The sequence below is a fragment of the Alosa sapidissima genome, chromosome 6 (assembly GCF_018492685.1).
Source record: "Alosa sapidissima isolate fAloSap1 chromosome 6, fAloSap1.pri, whole genome shotgun sequence".
In the NCBI taxonomy this organism is placed as follows: domain Eukaryota; kingdom Metazoa; phylum Chordata; class Actinopteri; order Clupeiformes; family Clupeidae; genus Alosa; species Alosa sapidissima.
This window is the reverse complement of record NC_055962.1, coordinates 5138872-5154391: the sequence shown is the minus strand read 5'-3', so window position 1 is coordinate 5154391 and position 15520 is coordinate 5138872. Positions and strand designations below refer to the sequence as shown.

At 41.6% G+C, this 15520-nt stretch overlaps 1 long non-coding RNA gene across 1 annotated transcript; it reads left to right on the top strand.

Annotated features, from left to right (window-relative positions):
• The first annotated feature begins 3290 nt into the window (after positions 1–3290).
• Positions 3291–10863, top strand: LOC121711709. The gene is made up of 4 exons (XR_006032409.1): positions 3291–3516; positions 4774–4777; positions 7735–7739; positions 10854–10863. It is a non-coding gene; the product is annotated as an uncharacterized LOC121711709 (long non-coding RNA).
• The last annotated feature ends 4657 nt before the right edge of the window (positions 10864–15520 follow it).

Sequence of the window (15520 nt, the reverse complement as noted above, 5' to 3'; positions counted from 1 at the left end):
TTCCCTTGCTTGCAGACTAATGTAGACCATGGAGACCACCTTGCCGCCACCTCCAGTACATTCAGTCATCACCCATATCTTACCTGCAAAAAGGAAAGTTACAATAAAGTTAGTCAGACAATTTTACAACATTACAAAGCATCTAATCAAGCACTCAACACCACTAGTAATACCAATTAATTAAATATATGTGTGCAATAAACTTCACAGCCTACCTATAATGTTAACTACACATTTAAATATGCGGTGTGAATGTTATTAACTTGCGTCAGCTTGAAAAATAACGTTATCAGTATGACTGATCATGGACGTTAGATGACAAACTAAGGTCTTTCTCAAATGTTCACCGATATCCCTGGGAAGTGACTGGTTCTTGGCGTAGCAGCTAGTGTTTAATGCAGGCGTTTCATTTATCGATCATTCACTTATGCGGTCTACAACTACTGACCTACCGATCTATTTTTTACAGTCTATGCTACCGACCTACCATCACAGAAGTAGCTCTAACAGAGGTGTCTGTCGTTAACGTTAGAAAAAACGCAAAGCTGGCAAACTGGCTAGTAGTTACATTAACATGAGGTTGATGAGGTCCATGCTTCACATTACGTTAACGTTAACTTGCGTTGCTTTATCACATCATACCGTTGCTTTATCACATCATATACTGTACTGACAGTCTAGTGTTATTAATCCCCATGTACAGTCAATGGTTACTCCATGTTGAGATGGCATACATGATATTTGAAAACAGCAACAACTAATAAAACCAATTATATAATGCATCGACTGTTAAGGGAGCTGTGTGCTAATCTTCACTTCAATGACTAACTTAGCCTCCCGGTAACGTTAATGTAGCTGCTAACGTTAGCATGTAATTCGCTGTCCGCATTTCTGTTGTTAGCTCATTAGTATTCACCATACTAAATTGTCACAGTCTATAATCAACATAATAAGCTCTCTTAGACGTATTTAAGAACACCAATAGACAAAAAAACGTTTCAGTTGATACGCAACACTTACCAGACAAGAACAAACCGATTGTTGTTTGTACTGTTTAGCTAACTCAGTCACAGCTGTAAAATTCATCCAGCCAGCTAGCCTTCGGCGCCGAGTCGACCTGCGTTGTGGAAAGGAGAAGGGGGCGGGTTTCACTTGACAAGGGGCGTGTTTAACTCGCTGAGTGGCAACTGAGTGGGCGTGCCTGACCGCGACTCCTCTTCACTGCGCATGCCTCAACTTTTGCTGCGCAGCCGCACTTCAAATTGGCTCCAAATTTTCCAAGATGGCGTCGCCTCGGCGGCTTCAATTCCATAGAACACTGTAGAATGCAGCCACACTGTCCAGTTCTATATATACAGTCTATGAGCCAGGCCTTTCATTTGTTTACCCATAGCAACGCGGTTGCTACCTGCTGTAGTACTCCCATTCACGTTTTAGACTCAATCGGTCGAGGGAGATGAAGCTCTGTTCGTTTGTATCTTTTATTACGTGACCATATTTTTGTATAATAAAAAGAACCAGTTCTCTTGTTTTGGGAATCAGTTCTCGTCGTTCACCTTCGGGATTCGTTCTTTCTGACCGAATCAGTCGCTAACTGCCCATGCCTAGTAGGCCCAGAGTGATGGCTCTATGGCAAGCCGTTCAAGACAAAACGTCTGTCAAAATAACGCCTCCACGTGTAGATTTTTTACTTCTTCAGGAGTAAAAAATAGACGTCTGAGCGTCAGACGTCAAATTTTTACGTGTGCCACGCGCAAAAACTTTGCGTCTGACGTCAGAGGTAAAAAAATGCCGTCTGGGGGATTTGCTGCAATGCCAGAGCCTTTGTGCCAGAGTAGACACAGCATTGGCTGCTGGAAACAGGAAATGCAGCCGCTATAGTTGCAGCAGAAGAAACAAGATGCCAGAGCAATGTGCAGCACATTCCTGCTCAAATTGGCGGACCATCGCAAACAGGGCTCAGGGGATTACTTTTCACAAGTAAGATTTAACATTATCGTACTATTGGTTGTATTTTGTGAATGCAATATTACCAGAGAGTTGAAAAGGAGCAAGGATTTTTGTTATTGTATGTAAATCATAGCCAGCTAGCTAGGCTACTTGCTAGGTGTTCAGGTGTTCACCCGGCTATGAACTGAGACTTGATGAGTCATATTCCATAACACTGACTTACATTACAACTGACACAAGAATGCTATTGTAGAAATGAATCAAATATTACTAATATAACATTGGCAGGCGAATTTTACACAAGTGGCACAGACTGTAGCCTATTATCGGGCAGTTGCTACTTGTGGCTTAGCTAGTAATAAGTGTGTTGGTGGTAGCTTCACTATTTCCTGAATAAAGTAACTTTTCAATAGCTTAACTTCTTTATATGAAGTAGCTTGGCCAAACAAGCTACACTTTTGTCATGTGAAATTAGCACAATTTAAAGTAGCTTCCTATGTAGTGAACTAGCCTATTGCTGTGTTTGTGTTACTAAGCTTGCTACATTTGACTGGGGTGGTAGTTTTGTGTAGTGAAGTTTTATTCATGGCAGAGTAACTGATAGTTTTGCTCACTACAATTACCAAGTAGCTTGCCCAACACTGTATTATTCACATGTAATTAATTCATTCTAACAAAAATAAGATGCATCTCAAATCCCTTTTTATTCATTTATTTATTTTATATCTCCCCAGAACAACTGCCTTGCTCAAAGACTACCACGAATGAGCTGAATGGTCTCCGGAATGGAAGGTGTAGCTCTACATTGCATTACTGCAGGGCATCTGCTAGACTGTGACTGAATATTTGATTTATGAGCTCCACCTTCATCACCTTTTTGATATGGCAACTGCTCTGCCCATGACCGGAAAGCACTGCAGAGGGTGTGAAAACTCCCCAACGCATCACCGGTTCCTTACTCCCCTCCATCGAGGCCATCCAGGGCAAGCGATGCTTGCGTAAGGCGCGCAGCATCATCAAAGACTGTTCTCACCCCAACCACAGACTGTTCATCCCACTCCCCTCAGGGAGGCGTTACAGGCAACCCGTAACCACGTAGCCTACTTGGAATAGCCTACCCCTCAGGTGTCTGAATGGCTGATCTCATGTAAATGTTTATGGAACCTTTCTGTATAAGTATATATACACTCTTTTGATCCCGTGAGGGAAATTTGGTCTCTGCATTTGTCCAAATCTGTGAATCAGTGAAACACACACAGCACACAGTGAACACACAGTGAGGTGAAGCACACACTAACCCAGAGCAGTGAGCTACCTGCTACAGCAGCGCTCGGGGAGCAGTAAGGGGGTTAGGTGCCTTGCTCAAGGGCACTACAGCCTCGGATGTGGGCATGGAAGAGCAGTGCTCAACCACTTCCCCTGCCCACATTTTTCCTACTGATCGAGTGTGAGATCAGCCATTCAGACACCTGAGGGGTAGGCTATTCCAAGTAGGCTACGTGGTTGAGTGACAAACCTGAGTAAATTGACTTCGAGTAGAAGAGCTGATACAGGAAACATGGTTGTGTTCATAGTGGCTTAACAATAATAGAATATTCTGATACTGTATATCATATAAAGTGATGACATTCCAGATCAAAACTGGGAACATAATCCATAATGTTTGACAAAAACTGGTTTGATACAAGTTGTAATGAGTTAAATGTAGTGTAATTCCATACACATTTTCAAGTGTTTTCATATTTAAGTTCAGTGCCATCAAAAATAAAGTTTGATAAACAGACATTGGTTTGGAATAAGTAAAGGAAATGGTGTAACTGGGTTCAATATCTGTTAGAAAAGGTCCATAAACATTGAAAAGTGCAAGTTTGTAGGTTTGTTTCTGATCGTTAAAAAAACAGACATTGGTTTTTGGCATAAGTAAGTGTAATAGTTCATTAATACAAGACAAAAAGGCCAGCATGTGTTATTCACAGTTCACAGGTTCCAGCCCCAATGAAGAGATCAAATAAAGAGGAATTAAGAAACATTTCAAAAAACGGCTGAGATCAGCCCTGTTCAATGCAATCAGTAAAGAATCTGGGAGTGTCTTCACAGGCTCAGTGAGACAGAGGTTACTGTCATGCTGGTGACAGTACATGCACAACTGGTGCGTGTAATTTTGTATGTTCCCAGTCCTCCTTGCTAAAATTGCTTAGATACACTTAGACTGAGAACAAAAGTGCTACAGACAGCAGGTGGCAGTACATAATGAAACTGGGTAAACTCCATAAAAGAGGACCGAGTCATCCAGACAGTGGGAAAATGGGAGACAGAGTGGCGAATGCAGGTGATTAGATTAGATTAGATTCAACTTTATTGTCATTGTGCAGAGTCCAAGTACAGAGACAACAAAATGCAGTTTGTGTCTAACCAGAAGTGCAAAAAAGCAGAAAAGTGCAATGTGATATACAAAGTAGTTGGTGCTGATAGCAATAATTTTACGGTTAAAATTAATAATAATTTAATTTCTAAACTAGTTTCCGTTATCCATGTGGCCCTTCTTGGTTTAAAACAGACACCCTCCCCTCCCCCAATCAAATGCTAATGTAGTGGTTCAAGGGCTATCAGGTATACAGGACAAAGGATGTTACCTTGATATAATGTATCCATGTGTCATGAAATGTAAATGTATTCATGTCTGGTATCATTGTGATAGTCTCAGTACAAGGATTGTAATAATTTGATTGTGAGAATGTTTGGAACATTCTATAAGTGATATTTCTGATCTATAAGATATCTCTCCTCATGCTATTCAGATAGGTGTGAAGTGGGTGTGAGTAGGTGTGTCTGATGCCAAGTGGAGAGCCAACCAAGTGGGCTTGTTTTGGCGCCAAAATTCTACTTTGTTTAACCCTTACAAAAGTAACTAAACTGCAATGTTTGTCAGATTTAGACTTGGACTTAGACTAAGATGTAGAACGGAAGAGAGGAGAAGTTGGCTACAGGCCAACCTAGGCCTTCCAGGCCTGGGCTAGGCCTACATAGACCATAGACCATTTTTGTACCCTCTCTGCTTGTAACAGAATAAACTTGATTCCTGAGTTTTTCCTGAAGTTTGCCAGTTTGCAGAGTAGTATAAATTAAATATAAGTATGTGCAGTGTATTAGCAGTAACCTTAGAAGAGCAGAATAAATATGGCCATGTAATATAAACAACATGTACAGATATGTGCAATGTAGTGGCAGTACCATTATAGTAGTAGTAAGAAAAATATTAGATATATGCAGTGTATTATGCAGTGAATATATTACAGACAAACTGAATAAATATGGATATTTAGTATAAACCATATAAACAGATATGTACAGTATGTACAGCTATTTGCAGTGTGGTAACAGTACCATTGTAGTGCAGAAACAGTAACATTATAATAGTATTAAGAATAAGTGTATGTGCAGGATGAAGAGCAGTAGAATATGGCTATGGATAAGTTTGTAAATAAATAGACACTATGGATGGGATAGGGTAGTCCAGTTGTGAGGGGGTGGGGTGGGGGATGTCCGTCTTCGTGTTGTCCCTGTCAAGGCTGCCATGGTCGTATAGTATATAGTATAAGTATATACTCTACGACCATGGCAGCCTTGAGTCACCATGGTTGTGGACACCTCAACAAGCACAGACAAGGAGGCATCAGGTGGGGGCGGGGGTGATAGGGGCTTAAGTTCGTTGGATGTCACCGGGATGCAGAGCTAGAGTTTAGTAAGGTGACAGTCGCAGGAAAGAAGCTTCCTCTGAACCTGCTGGTTCAGGTGCGGAGAGAGCTGTAAAGCCTCCCTGAAGAGAGTGGGGTAAACAGTCTGTGGTTGGGGTGAGAACAGTCTTTGATGATGCTGCGCGCCTTACGCAAGCATCGCTTGCCCTGGATGGCCTCGATGGAGGGGAGTGAGGAACCGGTGACGTGTTGGGCAGTTTTCACACCCTCTGCAGTGCTTTCCGGTCTTGGGCAGAGCAGTTGCCTTACCAAAAAGGTGATGAAGGTGGAGCTCATAAATCAAATATTCAGTCACAGTCTAGCAGATGCCCTGCAGTAATGCAATGTAGAGCTACACCTTCCATTCCGGAGACCATTCAGCTCATTCGTGGTAGTCCTTGAGCAAGGCAGTTGTTCTGGGGAGATATAAAATAAATAAATGAATAAAAAGGTTGAGATATTATTATTTTTGTTAGAATGAATTACATGTGAATAATACAGTGTTGGGCAAGCTACTTGGTAATTGTAGTGAGCAAAACTATCAGTTACTCTGCCATGAATAAAACTTCACTACACAAAACTACCACCCCAGTCAAATGTAGCAAGCTTAGTAACACAAACACAGCAGTAGGCTAGTTCACTACATAGGAAGCTGCTTTAAATTGTTTAAATTGTTGACAAAAGTGTAGCTTGTTTGGCCAAGCTACTTCATATAAAGAAGTTAAGCTATTGAAAAGTTACTTTATTCTGGAAATAGTGAAGCTACCACCAACACACTTATTACTAGCTAAACTACAAGTAGCAACTGCCCGATAATAGGCTACAGTCTGTGCCACTTGTGTAAAATTCGCCGGCCAATGTTATATTAGTAATATTTGATTCATTTCTACAATAGCATTCTTATGTCAGTTGTAATGTAAGTCAGTGTTATGGAATATGACTCATCAAGTCTCAGTTCATAGCCGGGTGAACACCTGAACACCTAGCAAGTAACCTAGCTAGCTGGCTACGATTTACATACAATAACAAAGATCCTTGCTCTTTTTCAACTCTCTGGTAATATTGCATTCACAAAATACAACCAATAGTACGATAATGTTAAATCTTACTTGTGAAAAGTAATCCCCTGAGCCCTGTTTGCGATGGTCCGCCAATTTGAGCAGGAATATGCTGCACATTGCGCTGGCATCTTGTTTCTTCTGCTGCAACTATAGCGGCTGCATTTCCTGTTTCCAGCAGCCAATGCTGTGTCTACTCAGCAACAAAGGCTCTGGCATTGCAGCAATCCCCCAGACGCCATTTTTTTACCTCTGACATCAGATGCAAAGTTTTTGCGCGTGGCACACGTAAAAATGAGACGTCTGACGCTCAGACGTCTATTTTTTACTCCTGAAGTAAAAAATCTACACGTGGAGGCGTTATTTTGACAGACGTTTTGTCTTGAACGGCTTGCCATATGGCTCTGGGTAGGCCTACACATGACTGTAGGACACCACCGCCGACTTGTATAGCGTGGGAATGATGGCAAAAACCTCCCTTCCTACCATCCGGTGGATCCATCAAACGTCATGTCAAACGCCTACCAGCACGTTCATTGCTTTATCATGCAACAACAAATGTGTAGCTACCTCTCCGGAGGTTTTGTTTTTGGTGCATTTTGTCTGTTTGTCTAAAATCTAAGACAGTAGAAAATTATGTTTAAATACTTAATTAAATTAAAAACATAATTTTCTACTGTCTTAGATTTTAGTTTCACATTGCAAGCAAGGCCGTAGCCAGGATTTTTCAAATACCGAGGTCAGGGGCGTCGCTAGAAATGCTAGGAGCCCCCCCCCCCCCCCCCCATTTTGCCAACAACCATATATTTGTTCAGATTAACATGTTTTGTTTATAACTTCAACCAACACACTTTTCTACAATATAATTTTTTTGAGCCTTTTCCCAAATTGGCTTTGGATAATTATACTGGACCCTGCTCCATCTGTTATTAAGAATGAGCTGCTTCTTCTCATCAGAGTAGCAAATGTTGCATAATTTGCATAGGCTGCAGATTTTGTAGGCTACCTTCTGACACAGTGAGTGACACATCTTGACTCTCACTTAGGAGGGCCCTTCACCTATCATTTCCCTCTTCTCCTCTTTCTTCTCAACGGCCTGATTTCTATCCCATGTCTCCTGTGTTTCTTAAAACAACAAGTCTCTAAATTACTGAACAATAATATAATTGATATAATTTGACAATAGGTAATATTTGTGCCATGAGATAATATCCTTCACAACATTATCCATCCTATATAACATTGATATAGCTTCGTTTTCAATGCAGGTTAGCTAACTGCATCTCCGCTGAATTTCAACATACATTTTCATTATTTAGCATCTCATTGGTAGCCCTATTGCATCTAGTTATTGTATTCAACCAATTAGGCCTACATTTCTCACCTTCCCTCCTTCTCTGTCTGCTCTTCTGCTGGCTTTCCAAACGTTAACTTTGTGACAGCCTTTGTTCAGGTCAGGTGAATTAAGATAGCCTACTGGCAGAAATTAACAAGACGTCAAGTTTATTTTGAAGTTTATTTTTAAACTATGTGAGCTGCGTTGCGTTCGTTAATTAGTTTAGGACACACTCCGCGATAGCCGACTCGACTCTACTTTCGTTTTGACATGTCAGAGGTAGGCTATCACGTGACGGTCCGTTGATGCAAAGATCGTCGGCTCGTCTCGTCGGCTAGGCCTATTTAGCCTACTTAATAAATTAAACGAAACTTGAAGAAAAAAATACCGAGGACATGACCTCGGTGTCCTCTATGGTAGCTACGGCCATGATTGCAAGTAACGCTTAACTAGCCTGACGAGCCAGACCCACATTAAAATGTAGGGTCTGGACACTCACCGTTCGCAGTGCTCAGTCTGAGGGGCGGGATAATCAGTTGTCTTTCAAATTCCCTCTGCACGCAATAGGACAGCGGCAGCGCTATGAGTCCCATGCGTTTCCCACCAGCGGAGCTAGTTAGCTAGTTCAAACGTTTGCCTACTTAATAAAAGCTTAACTCGTGTCACACTGTTTGCCACTGTTTATTTGTTTTCAAGTAGCAGGGAATTCAAGCCAAACCGTTGCAACTCTGCCATCAATCATTATGTTAAGCCCACCTAACGACTCTATACACGATTTCATTGGCCTGATTAAGTTTCGATTTCTGGAGCTCACAAGCCAACGGAGAGTTGCTAGACTAGCCCTGGCAGCAAATGTAATTTGCGGCCGCTAGGGGCGCGTCTAGATTTCTAGGCTAACGCTTAACATGACCAATAGGGCTACAAATTGTGGTTAACTAGTGTCGACAGCATATTGCAAGTAGGCCTAGTTTTGAACCATAGGAACTTTAATCGTAGCCTATAGCCAAATTGAAATAAATGCGAATTTATGATAAGCCTGTCAGTTCGACTGGCGACCCACAGTTGGATAAGCAGGTCCCCCCGAACAGTCTGCATTGCTACATAGGGCTTGTCTGCTGATATTTTGCTCAAAAGTCCAGGCGGTCCACATATAGCCTTCATGCCATTTCAGCTGAAAACACTTTTCATTTGTTAGCCTACTTATAAACGTATCTTTATTAGTGTCAACATTACAGTATTTAGGCTATGTTAATCTCAAGCGCACTCTAAGGAATGGCCGTAGGTCTACTTTTACAGTAGGCCTACAGCACAGCAAAATCTATTCAAATTGCAGTCCGAGGGATATTGTCCATAAACGTTGTTAAACTTAGCCTATAGGCTAGGATACATAATCACATATTTGGAGATTTGAAGTGGGCTCATATGCTTCCATAACGTATTGATGTAAGAAAGAGAAAATGTGGTAAGGCCAGCCTATGGCATTTCTCATATCTCGCAGATAATTGGTTATAGTCCTGTTTTGCCGATGGTTATTACGCATAATAGTTTAAGCAACAATAGCAATAGTTTTTCACTAATAACGACACAAATAGACTAATGAATGTTCATTTAATGAAGTTTCAACATTGTGTAACACCCTCCCTATGGGGAGACGGTGACTACACCACCCCTTAAGTTATACCTAGAGCTAGGGGATGTTAGGACTTGCAGGCAAGGACCCAAATGCAGACCAGAAACTTGCGAAGTTCAGTTTTAATGTTGCAGCCAGACAGCAACAGAGCAAAGCACAAGAGATACAGTCCAAACACGAAAAGTTCCAAAAAGGGCAAAGCACAAAAGATCCAGGAGGAGTATCCAAAACACAGGCAAAAACACAAAGTTCAGGCAAAAACAGGCAGAGTATTCACAGAAGACCAGAAATACAGCTCTGGCAGACACAGCATTATCCTCACCAAAATCCGTTACAACCAGACAAAGAACAGAAAATAAACTGAACTTTAAATACTAGGCAGTCTAAACAAAGGAGACAGATCATTGGGTGAGGACAAACAAGGGACAGGAGAAATCAATACAGATAATAAGCAGACTGATGAACAGCACAGGTGTGGGCAGAAAGTGGCGGGAAAAAACAGGGAGTGGCAAGTTGGAGGTGGGATTCAGGCCACAACAAAGGCACATGGCATCAAAACATAAGATTGTCTGACAATACACAATCAGTCCAGCAGGGCGGCCAGAGTCCCTCAGTACTAAGTACTGACAGGGGAACTCTGAAGCAGAAAACAGCACTACCACTGATTACAAACGAAACATATTTTTATTTATAAATATTTGTAAAGTTCATTTTCTTTCTTTTGTTAAGGTAAAATGACACACTTACACAATAAGACAGACTATAACGTACACCACCTAGTGGCTGCAATTATCACAGTCTCTAGCGCAGCCTATAGTTATCCCAGAGCGCTCAAGTAAGACAGTTGAGAACGTGATTCAATTGTACACTGCAATTCCAGTGTTAAAACACTGCATATCATTCAATACAATACAAACTCCACCACAAGAATACACAGCAAATAGGCTACTATATAGTCCACGGGCAAAGCCCCACACCACTCGTTATAGATGAGTGCCCATAAATACTACAAGGCCTGCTAGATGACTGAATAGGCCAGCCAGAACAAACGGACATAAAACACAAAACAAGAAACAAAGAAATAAATGAAAGTAGCCCCCTCCTCTACCTGCGCAGCCGACTAGCTGCGCAAAAAAAAAAAAAAGAATAACCATACGTAGGCCTACTGACACATACAACCCTTGAGCAGAGCGCAAATAAACAAAACAAACTAAACAACTAAAGTAAAACAAACAGCGGCTAGTAGCAGTAATGCGTGAACCCACTGGATCATTTTCCAAACAATGCGTCTTTTTTCTTCCCCAGCTGATCGCGGCCCGTCTTCTGTCTAGCTCTAATGGACAATATATACGGTAAGTAGGATATAGTGTAACAGCTTGGCCAATAGGTTTTAAATAAAACATAAACCACCCGTCCTACCTCAAACAAACGAACCGGTGAGCATGGCAAGAGGACAAACAATCTTCCCAAGCGAGCTCCCCCTGATCGGTGCGCACCTTGCTTCCGGGAAGCAGCAGATTAGGAAACCGCGGCCATGTCCTACCCCAATTGAATACTCGTGTCAATCACAGCTCATTCATTGAGAAAAAAAATCCCAAAACCCTGCCCCCCTCCAAGGAGTGTCAGATACCCAAAGCGGCCAGCTAATGCACCCTCCCACAATTGTACAGTGTTCCTATGTATTCATGTTCCAACACAAGCCTACATGTATCCATCATGTTCCAACAGAATAAGTACATGTTGCAACAATTCTGGGCACATGTTGGATACGTGTAAGTTCATGTAGGTATATGTAGGCTGCTTATAAAAAGGCAATTATTCTGATAAGTAAGGCGGGTGGTATGACGTTCGGTTGGTCGATCGGTTGGTTGATCAGATGGACGGTCGGAAGGTTTTAGGCACGATTCCCGCGCCATAGACTTGAGCTTCCAAGAAGGTCGGGTCGCCCTGTCAAGGACGCTTGTCAAAAAAGGATGGGTAAATTAGCTAACTTGAATGAGACCTGGATACGCTATGTTTTAAGAGTGTGTCCATAAGAGGACCAGGCGGGGGTGACACATGCTACGTCACCGATTTTGAAGGGTCCACCTAAAAACTCAAAAAGCCAAAATAGTACAACATTTGAAACAATCCAGGGGGAGTTAGACCCCCGTGCTTGTTTTAGGCCAAAAAACCTCAACAAAAAGGCCCAAAATTGCATAAAATGTTGACATCCCTCCTGCTGTCAGATTTAAACACAGCAAAGTAACAATCCATGCCATCAAAGGTCCATCCAAGGTTAGTTTAAAACTGGAGTTACAAGGCGTAAAGTGTGACTGGTGTCAGTCCAGGACTGCACGTATCCACTATGTCACATGCCTTTTGGCGAATACCCAAAAAATAGCAATATTCAGACCTGAATATCTCCGATGAGCAACCTCCTTTTTTCAAAATTCTATCTGCACATGAAAGGGCCACCTGTGGACTTCATAAATCAAAAGAAAAATGCTCGGCCTTTTTATTATTTTTGTCGTTGTAACCGCCTAAATAGTGTGATCCAGCCAGTGATTTTCAAATACATATCTATTTTAATGATTGGTTGAAAGGTCATTTATGGTGGACAAATGGAGATATATTATCATCAATCATGTGCCATTTAGGAGAAACTGGTTCAACTATATAAACCATATATTTTCTGAAAGCTTAGACCCTCAAGATGTGAACTGACATGGGTTTTGACATTTGTCACCCTCCTCATGACATGATAGCCCAAAACGGTATTATCCATATACACTATTTACCAATACCCAATGTATTATTGTCTCATGTCATGTTAGATTACATCCTGAGGGTCTAAGCTTTCAGAAAATATATGGTTTATTGAATCAGTTTCCCCTTCATGGTACAGACGAAAATGTATTGAATTGCATTGAATTACATAGCTAATAAGCCTATTTGATATATTTCATGCGTATGCATGCTTTTTAAACATATATATGCTGTGTTAACAGTAGTAGTATACATTTTAAAACAGTATATAATGGTTAATATAATTAATTCATGAACTTTGCCATGTTTTCTAGTATGATACGGACCTGACTTTTACCATTGACAGGCACATCAACCGTTTGGTAGAGCATGTTTTCAAACAATTATTTAACCATATTTTTTCTTAATGTAAGTTAATACATGTGTTATTCCACTTCATTTTTACATAATAATGAAGAAAAAAAAGTCTTACCTTTAAAAACTTGGTAGATGTGACTCCACAAAATATGGCCGAAATCGCGTAAATTAATTTCTTAAATCGCATATGATGAGAAGGTGGCCTTCGACATTACAGAGGTACTGAGCAAATATTTTGTGCTTAACATGTAGTACTTAAGTGGTAGATATGGCTCCATATGTTTAAATTTAACACAGTTTGATTTTTTGGTAAGATATGGTGTCAGGTGCAGTGTTTCCCCTACAATGTATTCATCAGCGGCGCAGCGCCGCTCCTGGAATTCAAGCGCCACTGCCAAAAAAGTTGGTTAATTAAAAAAAAAAAACTCCAATTTCTGCTGTCCTGAATGCGCGTTAAATTGTTAAGGTTAGCGCCTGCGCACTACGGATTAACTGTGATACTCTGCCCCACCAACTGGGGGCGGTACGTCGAGCCTGAAAGTAGGACACAACCACCAAAGAAGCCTGAAACGCCTGAAGAAAAGAAGAACTTGGGATGTGCGAGCACTAAACGAAGGAAGAGCTGATGAAGGAAAAAGCACCACGAGTACATTCGCCTGTCTGCTGGGAAGTTTAATAAGCTGGCCCATCGCATCGCTCCATTTATCATCCACCAGAACACACACAGCACACCTGTTGGTATAGCTGAGAGACTAGCTTAGCCTACTTGCTTATTAGGCTACTCATGTAGCTAAGTGACTCGGTGCTGCGAGGGCAGCAATATTGGTGCGATACAAAGTAAAGACATTTTTCTTTGAACACATGCAGCAGTGTCATGGTAAGAAAGAGTTGTGCGTACAGATGTCCTCAATTAAATTTGTATTGAGTCTTCACACCTGCCTCATACCAAAAAGTATGAACCAAAAACCTGTAAATATGACGTGTCAATAAAAGTTTTGAAGTAACTATTTGTGTTCATAATGTATGTCTCACTGTGATAATGGGTGTATTTAGAGCGAGCGGTAGCCTAGGTTATTCCTTCAATTATTATTATGATAACATTATCCGGTGTTGACAGGCGAGTTTCGAGATTGAGTTCAGCATTGTTCAGGAGTAGGCTAGGTAATAATGATTGCACCTGGGAGAGGTAGGCTACATTCCCTTTATTATTATAATCACTATTGATAACGCATTATATAAGGAACAGGCGAGAATGCATCTCGATCAGCAAGTGTTACATGGGTTTCGCCTGAGCGTTGTAGATAGATACCTTTAATTGGCTCTGGGTTTTGCGATTTGATTTCAGCATACGCTCATTTTTAAAAGATGCATTTAATCCGAAGTCATGTCAGCTCTCCATGCATGGAGTAAAGGCTGTCACTGTCTATGATTAGTTTTATTTTATTGTTTACCATCTCATTCAGTGCTATATGATCCAGGGCTCATGACCAAATCAAGCCAATATAATAGCCAGTAGCCACAATGAGCCCATGCAGCCACCCTGTTTCGACAATCAAAGGTAACGGCCAGCGGCCATCACGGCCAGCAGACAGATAATTACGTCCCCAACTCATCTAAAATGTGGTGTCTTGAAATACTTTGGGTTCTACACCATAGATGGTAAAGTGACCGTTAAATATAATGTTAAAGAATGTATCTGTGGATTGTGGCTTTACATCGGTCGAAGTTGACTCCATGTCGTGGTGTCTCACGTAACTCAAAGCCAGGCAAGCTGAGGACAGGCGCTCTGTTCCATCGTCGTTATGGTAACCAAACAAGTCTTCTTCTGTCTAGGTTTGTTTCTAAGTTTTAGTGTTGTTCTTTTATGTGGTCCACCTACTGGAGGGGAGTGTTTACAGCAGTTCCGTTTCACACATGCGCAGTCTACGCGTCACTTTGACGCGCGGTCTTAAATTTCGGTCGACTCAAAGACGCGACGCATGCTGTAAAAATGACGCAATTCTCGTCACGCGCTCACCAGTGCCGCGTGCGCGGGACGCAGACGCGGGACCATACTTTAGGCTTAACCGCTGAGTTGGAAGCCTGGGCTTTTAGCTCAGTGGTTAGAGCGTTCGTCTCCCATGCCGGTGTGTGTGTCAAGGTGGCGGGTTTGAGGCCCGTGAGTGGCGAACGAACCGACCTTGTGACATAAACAACAATTGAACTAGGAACAAACAGGCTTCGCAACAGTGGAATAAACTAACAAAGCAAACTACCCATACATCATCATTTTCCGTAACCAATGAAAGTAATAGCCTACAACAAATTTAACAGGTCGGTCTCTTTTTAAACTGAACTGCATTTCTCTTTTTGTGCTATAAATGCATGCCTATTGCATTGCCTATATACATGACTTGCAACATGCAGAATAATCTCGATATACACAATTAGTTAAATTGGTGGTGAAAACTTCACGTTGTTTCGCATTGGGGAGATCTTTGCCTCCGTCTCCTCCATTATTTCTGCATTATCAGGACACCTCGGCGGCTGTTAGCCCTTACTGAAATCCTCAGGCCAAAACCAGTGGGTTTGATACTGTCTTGTAGTGAGAATGAACACCAGCTATTGTGTACTCATGGTCATGGGACTTTTGGGGACTTTAGCTTATAGAGTTCGATAAGTCGATACATACCCTTCTCATCTCCATGCGTTTAGTTACTCGGTCTGA